The sequence below is a fragment of the Schistocerca gregaria genome, chromosome 6 (genome assembly GCF_023897955.1).
Source record: "Schistocerca gregaria isolate iqSchGreg1 chromosome 6, iqSchGreg1.2, whole genome shotgun sequence".
Lineage (NCBI taxonomy): Eukaryota > Metazoa > Arthropoda > Insecta > Orthoptera > Acrididae > Schistocerca > Schistocerca gregaria.
Window position 1 is genome coordinate 538726819 of NC_064925.1, and position 8858 is coordinate 538735676.

Here is an 8858-nt window from a genome sequence, read left to right on the forward strand (position 1 = left end):
CTGCGACCCACGTAACTGAACCATCAATCAGATGCGAGGGTGAGTCAAATGAAAACCTTAAATTTGTAACAACAAATCGAAATTCCGCGCCATCATCCTGTAAGTTGGTAAGCGTGCTACAAACAGTGTGCAGAATGGCCTGTACGATGCAGCATAGTGCAGGTTCACACATACCGTCGCAGTATCAGCATAAAGATGGCCGCCCCTCTTCGACCTGCACTAGGGAAGAACAACGTTCTGTTATTCGGTTGTTGCGTAGTGAAGGTGTGAAACCTACTGCAATTCATCAACGAGTAAAGGTTCAGTACAGTGCTGAATGTTTGTCACAGCAGTGTCTACGAGTGCAGCAGGTAGTTCGCAAATGGTGTGACTTCAGTGGCAGATGCTCCTCGTCCAGGTCAGCCACAACGAGTTGTGACTCCACAGAACATTGCAGAAGTTGAAGCCATAGTGAAGTATAACCGCCTAGTCAGACTTAATGACATTGCAGCATGTTTACAGATTAGTCATGGGTCAGCACATCGCATTGTGTGTGACGTGCTCCAGTTTCACAAAGTGTCCGCAAGATGGGTGCCACGACAGGCTTGGCTCAAATTTCTCTGAGCACTATGGGACTTAACCTCTGAGGTCATCAGTCCCCTAGATCTTAGAACTACTTAAACCTAACTAACCTAAGGACGTCACACACAACCATGCTCGAGGCAGGATTCGAACCTGAGACTGAAGCGGTCGCGCAGCTCCAGTCTGTAGCGCCTAGAACCGCTCGGATGCCACGGCAGCTGACTCCTGAAATGAGAGAAGGACGTTTTGATGCTTGTGAAGAACTTCTTCGGCGCTTTGAAGGTGATGGCTTCCTTGCAAGAATCGTTACTGGAGACGAAACCCGGGTTTACTTCCACCAACCGGAAACGAAGAGAGCGAGCAAGGAATGGCGCCATTCCTCAACACCAAAACCAAAGAAGTTTCGAACAGCATCAGCAGGGAAGGTTATGTTAACTTTCTTTTGGGACGAAAAAGGCGTAATTTTGGAGCACTGTCACCAGTGCATCATACACAGATTTCCTAAAATATCATCTGGTGCCCGCAATCAAATCAAAGCGACGTGGATTTCTGTCAGCAGGTGTCCTTTTGCAGCCTGACAATGCAAGCTCCCACACTGCCCGTGCAACACTTGCAAAAATCACAGACCTGCATTTTGAGTGTCTTTCTCATCCACCATACTCACCGGTTTTCGCCCCAAGTGATTTCCATATGTTTGGATCACTCAAAGACGAAATGGGAGGAAAGAAGTTCCGTTCTGATGAAGAGCTACGCCACGCAGTGCATGAGTGGTTGCGCGGACTACGAAAAGAATTTTTTTCTACAGGAATTTATGCACTTTGTAAGCGCTGGAGGACTTGAATTGAGCGTGGGGGATATTATGTTGAAAAGTGATACAGCCTTGTACCACTTCTGCACAACAAATAATATTCAACAAAATTTTTAATGTTCTCATTTGACTCACCCTCGTACAACAGCACCTTGCATTTACACATTCATACTACAGAAGACAGAAAACCATAACATTCAAAACAGGAAAGGTTGCCTAGAAAAGGTTTTTAACTCAGCAGCTTAAGCATTCAATTTAAACACCGTAACACCACGCGATAATAACAGCTGAGTTTATTTTAAGGACAAGACCGAGCAGAAGGATATTTTAATAAAACATGATGTGATTTTACGAGGCATCGTCGTCTTTCGTTACTCGTCGTTAATGTGTAGATACTAGTATTTAAAAACACTGTTAGTACCACCATGAACATACAATCACTAAATAATGAACAGCTGACCAATCCTGCTCACATATGTCTGGTGATCCTTAATCAAGTTGTAAGAAACCACGGTGGAATGCCTAAGGCCCGCTATCATGGCATGTGTGACTTAACTTGCCATGGCGCACTCGGGACCAAACACACACTGCAGACAACATAGATGTAGCTAAGCACACGGATGCACCTGCTTTTATCAAACACACAACATATGAGCACGCGTACGATTAATCCAGGCGACGCTCCGGCAGCTCCTCTTCTCATCGTTCACTGCGTAGAGAGCACAAAACCACACACAACGTGTCGTGCCAGAGCCCAACTTCGCCGCCGTCTCCGGCCGCTCCACCACACTCGTAACATGCGCATTGAGCATGCGAAGCAAGTACGGGCTAACCTCTCGACCCCGTAGTACATCGCGACCCACAGACCACACACTGAGGCCGCTGCCTCGACGCTGCAGACGTAAAGAACCGGAGCCGCAATGACTCGCGGGTGGCAAAAGGAAAATCGAAAGCAATGATGACACTAGCGGGACAGAAGTACTGGTGCCAGCCGCTCGATGTATCAGTCATTTATTACTGCTTTGCAATTTATTCATTAACTGTTCCTTAATCTTGGCTTTCGTTGTAAAATATTTCATCAGGACACAATGCAACAGGGTACAACCAGACCAATAAGTCAGTAGTCGAGTCACTAATGTATGGTGGTATGCTCGCCCTCTGGGAGTTGTGTAGAAATTAACCGGTCTAATCGGACGAGTAATTTCACTTTGTTTATTACCACAAACAACCAGGTACGGAGAACTGGTACTCCGTTGTAGCTTTTTACGTTGCAAAGTGAAGGACTGGAATCCTTTTTGCGGGCATGGTGCATGCAAAGTATTTATCGTGAAGTCACGCGAACTTCTCTTACCGTGAGCTTGCTAAAATAGGTTACGAATGTGTTGTTAGTAGCTGTAGAGAAGCATGAATGAATTACAGTGCCCAAGGACAAGAAACAAGAACTACTTTCTGCAGTTGCGGCGGTAACTGGCTAAGAAGCATAAAGGCTTAACAAATTTATACAGTGACTCCGATTCGGTGGCGGACCCTTGAGAAGACAACGGTTTCCGAAGTTATTTGTCGTCTAACCCGACCCCTGTTCGACTACTATCGCCAACTCTCATACCTTGCGAAGATGCATTTCCAAACTTATGAGTTTTTCTGAATGTACCAGTGTTTCCCATCCGCTTTATCTTTTACATATCAATTAGTGTTTTGTATTGCGGAGTAACAGATGATTGAACGACGGATGTTTCGCTGGAGTAAGTGTAGAAATCATTCCTCTTTGTTTGTGGGCGAGATGTGTTGAGTAAATGCACTGGAAAACTGTACTCGTTGAGGTTGTTAAGATGGGATTCATGTGCTCTTTTAGTCTTTCTCTGGCGCTTCTAGTAGTCTGTCCCATGTACAAAAGATTGAATATGATTTGGAAATATGTTTGGACCCACCTGACGTTTGGTATTGTTGCGTAGTAGTTTGGGTACTGTGGATAATTTCTGTGCCTGTAATTATTGTAAGGCTTTTTTAACCTTCCTGCACCAGTCTAGATCGATGTATTTGATCACACAACAACAATATTAGTGGCAAAAACCAAATAAACTTTTCCAGCGATAAATGTTGTACCTTCCAACGGAGTTTTTTGCAGTATACGTTATTTGTACAGTCCACACACTACATGCTGAAAAATTTCAAATGGTTCATACGGCTCTGAGCACTGTGGGACTTAACAACTGAGTTCATCAGTCCCCTCGAACTTAGAACTACTTAAACTTAACTATCTTAAGGACATCACACACATCCATGCCCGAGGCAGGATTCGAACCTGCGACCGTAGCGGTCGCGCTGTTCCAGACTGAAGCGCCTAGAACCGCTCGGCCACAAAGACCGGCTGAATAATTTATGGTCACACTCACTGATTATAGTGAACAGTACTTAATTTTGTACCCGATAAACAATGAGACTGGAAGCTGTCAGGTTGGAATTAACACATACCGTCCATATGCAGCAGAAAGTAAGCAAACTCCTTTTTCGATACAAGTTGTCCTGCGACTAACACTTTTGTGGATACGTTGGTTTGTTGTCTTCTTCTCATAAAGAAAAAAAAACTTGTAGCAATATTTTACAAATATTAATACGTAAGTACGCACCCCCTCACCTGAAGACTTGCCTTAACAGCAAAAGTAGTTGCAGAAAATAAGCAAATATTTCATTAGTGATTTATCGACGTTATCTGTTTTTATACTAAAATACATTAATGCAGTCCCGAATCCTAGTTCGCATCAATACAGAAAATTATTAAGTAGTATAAATTTCTCTTTTTGGTAACATTATATGCCAACTTACATTACAGCACGTATGACGATTGCGTAGCACGAGCAAAGAGTCTGCAAAACTACATTGGTCCTCCGGAGTATTGCTGCGCGATGTGGGTTGCTTATCAGATAGGACTGACGGAGGACATCGAAGAAGTTCAGAGACGGGGAGCACGTTTAATATTATCGCGAAACAGGGGACGTAATTGTCACTTATTTCAGGGTGAAATCATAAGAAGGATGCGCTTTCCATTGCGACGATATGTTTTCATGAAGTTTTAGTCGCTACTTATGTTCTCCGAATGGGAAAATATTTTGTTGATTCACACCTACAAGTGGATAAAATGATCACTCTAATAAAATAAGAGAAAAACAACGTCACAGAGAAAGGCTTAGGTGTTCAGTTTTCGCACGTGCTTAACGAGAATGGAACAGTCGAGAAACAGTCTGAAAGTGGTTGTATGAACTCTCTGCCAGGCACTTAAGAGTTAGTTACAGACCAGAAATCTTGTAACGTGCTTTTATTGAATACAATCTTTTGGATAGTTAGTAAAATAATTTTGCTTTGTGTGGAATATACTGTATCCTCTGCCTCTGTTTCTAACTGATAACTTTGGTCCCTGTGCGGACGATATATTCTGGTCCTGCAGTAAAAAAAAAAAAAAAAAAAAAAAAAAAAAAAAAAAAAAAAAAAAGCTAGTTACAGGCTGAGCGGCGGGCAATGATGATCGTAATACTTTGTTATGTACATGAAATTCTTTTGGCTGATGAATGAAAACATTTAAGAAAAATCAAACTTCTTTGAAAAACATGGACCTGGAAATCGAGGCATACTGATCGTGGTAAATTACTAACACAGATTTTTTAAATGAAATTGTATTGTAAGTTAAGTTTGCATAAGTTTGTCTTTCCAAAATCAGCCGGCCTGTGTTGCCGAGAGGTTCTAGGCGCTTCAGTCTAGAGCCGCACGATCGCTACGGTCGCAGGTTCGAATCCTGCCTCGGGCATGGATGTGTGTGCTGTCCTTAGGTTAGTTAGGTTTTGAGTAGTTCTAAGTTCTAGGGGACTGATGACCTCAGATGTTAAGTCCCATAGTGCTCAGAGCTATTTGAACCATTTTTCAAAAACATCTGCCAACTGAAGTTACATTAGTTGGAAAAATACACCATGGTTACAAATTGATTCACGAACGAGTTTTATACAGCAAGTATTATCTAACTTCACTAAACCAGCATAAATGAAAATCATAAGATTACATAGCTCTGTCAATAAATCTTTGATTCAAATGGTGCAAATGGCTCTGAGCACTGTGGGACTTAACATCTGTGGTCATCAGTCCCCTAGTACTTAGAATCACACACATCCATGCCCGAGGCAGGATTCGAACCTGCAACTGTAGTAGTACAAATCTTAGAAACAGTACAAAAGTGAAATATGTAAGCAGCCTTTCTATCAGTCAGTTTTGTACGTACATTCTGGGGTTGCTCAACATTTACAAATTATCAGTCGAGCCATGTATACTAACGCGCTGGTGAAACGAAAATCATAATTATTTGACATCTTTACCTTGCTTGTATGAAGGCTTCTGCTTCCATGTTCTCGTAATTCCTGCATTAATAGAACACTTGGTGACTTCACAGAGCACACCACAAAAATTGCCTACTCCATCGTCTTTCGCTCGCGGACAGCTTACCTACTGTGCGCCCTGCGCTCTCTTACACCAAGTCTCAGACCAGAAGAGGTATATTTGGCTCTGCGGTCGTGCACAGTCTATCAGAGACATACATTGTTTATCATATACTAGTTTAATTTTTAATTTACATTAATATCATTGTCATATTCATGTGCCACATACAAGTGTGCCCCAGTAGAATCCTTCCAGTATAGATGTATCTGTAACAGTAAGATAAATTAACATTCAGTTGTAGCGCTACGTTGCTCTGTCGCTAGACATACTAAAGTACAGTTTCACCTTTTAAGGCAGTACTTCTGTGTTTACATCTGTACTTCTGGAACCACTATGTGGTGTACATAGTGTACTAGTCTAATTTTCCCACCTTCTTAATTTATTCGCCGGTGGTACGCAGGAAGAAACACGTTTCTTACCTTTCGTATGCCCTGAAACTACTCTCAGTAGATGTTGAGCATTTCTATGACACACTCGCTGACCAAATCTGTGACCAATCACCTAGTTGTTATATTATTTTTCCATCTCGTACGTTCGTGCAACTTGGGAAGAGCCCCAGATAATGAAGAGTAATTGAATAAGAATGAAGATTCTGTTAGAGATCGCCGTCATCTGTAAATCACCCTTGTGCCCCTTCACAAAGGCATTTTGAGCAGATACGCATAGATACATGTACATGTATATTCCACAAGGCACCTTATAGTGGGCGGTCAGAGGTTACTCTATGTACCAGAGCCACTTCGCTCCTGTCCTGTTTAAGTCGTGATTCTCCAATAACGAGTGTTTTGTTAACTACCATTTTTGTAGATGGACTTCACTTACTCAGGATTCATCCAAAAAATCTCAGTTTCGCATCTCCATGAACGTGATTAGTTTTATGTGGTCGTGCAACTTTAAATAGCTCTGCATGCATACTCCGAGGTATTTAACGACCATGACTGCTTCCAGTGGTTATTCTGCAGTCGTGTAAGCATGCAATAATAGATCTTCCTCTCTATGTACAGGGTGTTTCAAAAATGACCGGTATATTTGAAACGGCAATAAAAACTAAACGAGCAGCGATAGAAATACACCGTTTGTTGCAATATGCTTGGGACAACAGTACATTTTCAGGCGGACAAATTTTCGAAATTACAGTAGTTACAATTTTCAACAACAGGTGGCGCTGCAAGTGGTGTGAAAGATATAGAAGACAACGCAGTCTGTGGGTGCGCCATTCTGTACGTCGTCTTTCTGCTGTAAGCGTGTGCTGTTCACAACGTGCAAGTGTGCTGTGGACAACATCGTTTATTCCTTAGAACAGAGGATTTTTCTGGTGTTGGAATTCCACCACCTAGGACACAGTGTTGTTGCAACAAGACGAAGTTTTCAACGGAGTTTTAATGTAAGCAAAGGACCAAAAAGCGATACAAAATAAGGATCTGTTTGAAAAATTTCAACGGACTGGGAACGTGACGGGTGAACGTGCTGCAAAGGTAGGGCGACCGCGTACGGCAACCACAGAGGGCAACGCGCAGCTAGTGCAGCAGGTGATCCAACAGCCACGGGTTTCCGTTCGCCGTGTTGCAGCTGCGGTCCAAATGACGCCAACGTCCACGTATCGTCTCATGCGCCAGAGTTTACACCTCTATCCATACAAAATTCAAACGCGGCAACCCCTCAGCGCCGCTACCATTGCTGCACGAGAGACATTCGCTAACGATGTAGTGCACAGGATTGATGACGGCGATATGCATGTGGGCAGCATTTGGTTTACTGACGAAGCTTATTTTTACCTGGACGGCTTCGTCAATAAACAGAACTGGCGCATATGGGGAACCGAAAAGCCCCATGTTGCAGTCCTATCGTCCCTGCATCCTCAAAAAGTACTGGTCTGGGCCGCCATTTCTTCCAAAGGAATCATTGGCCCATTTTTCAGATCCGAAACGATTACTGCATCACGCTATCTGGACATTCTTCGTGAATTTGTGCCATAGACGACACTGCGAACACCTCGTGGTTTATGCAAGATGGTGCCCGACCACATCGCACGGCCGACGTCTTTAATTTCCTGAATGAATATTTCGATGATAGTGTGATTGCTTTGGGCTATGCGAAATATACAGGAGGCGGCGTGGATTGGCCTCCCTATTCGTCAGACATGAACCCCTGTGACTTCTTTCTGTGGGGACACTTGAAAGACCAGGTGCACCGCCAGAATCCAGAAACAATTGAACAGCTGAAGCAGTACATCTCATCTGCATGTGAAGCCATTCCGCCAGACACGTTGTCAAAGATTTCGGGCAATTTCATTCAGAGACTACGCCATATTATTGCTACGCATTGTGGATATGTGGAAAATATCGTACTATAGAGTTTCCCAGACCGCAGCGCCATCTGTTGTTGACAATTGTAACTACTGTAATTTCGAAAGTTTTTCTGCCTGAAAATGTACTGTTGTCCCAAACATATTGCAACAAACGGTGTATTTCTATCGCTGCTCGTTTAGTTTGTATTGCTGTTCCAAATATACCGGTCATTTTTGAAACACCCTGTGTAAGTAATACGTTACATTTGTTTATCTAAAAGATCTGCTGCTAATTCCTACTCCGGAGTCGACTCTCTATGTTTCTTACTGCATTTCAGTACAATTTTATAGCGTTTCGACTTCTGGCACCCGTAGAAAAAGCCTTGTGATACTTCCGACGTTATCCACTAGGTCGTTTATATCTTTGTTGCGAAAAGTTATGGTGTTACAACACATCCTTGGACGCATTCGAAGCTACTTTTACTCTCTCCATTAAGAAAAGGTGCTGTGAGCTGTTTGCTAAGAACTAGAAGATTGTGCCTGTTCCGATATCAGATCGTGCTATCAATTGATATTGGAACATTCTCCATATTTAAGTGTTTTACATTACTCTTGTTTATGTTTAAATTTAGCTTCCAATCATTGAGCTAGGTTCTGTTCACCTGCGAGTCTCATTGCGTTTCGTAACTAGTTCCTGACGATGACACATCCCGCTGCTGAACA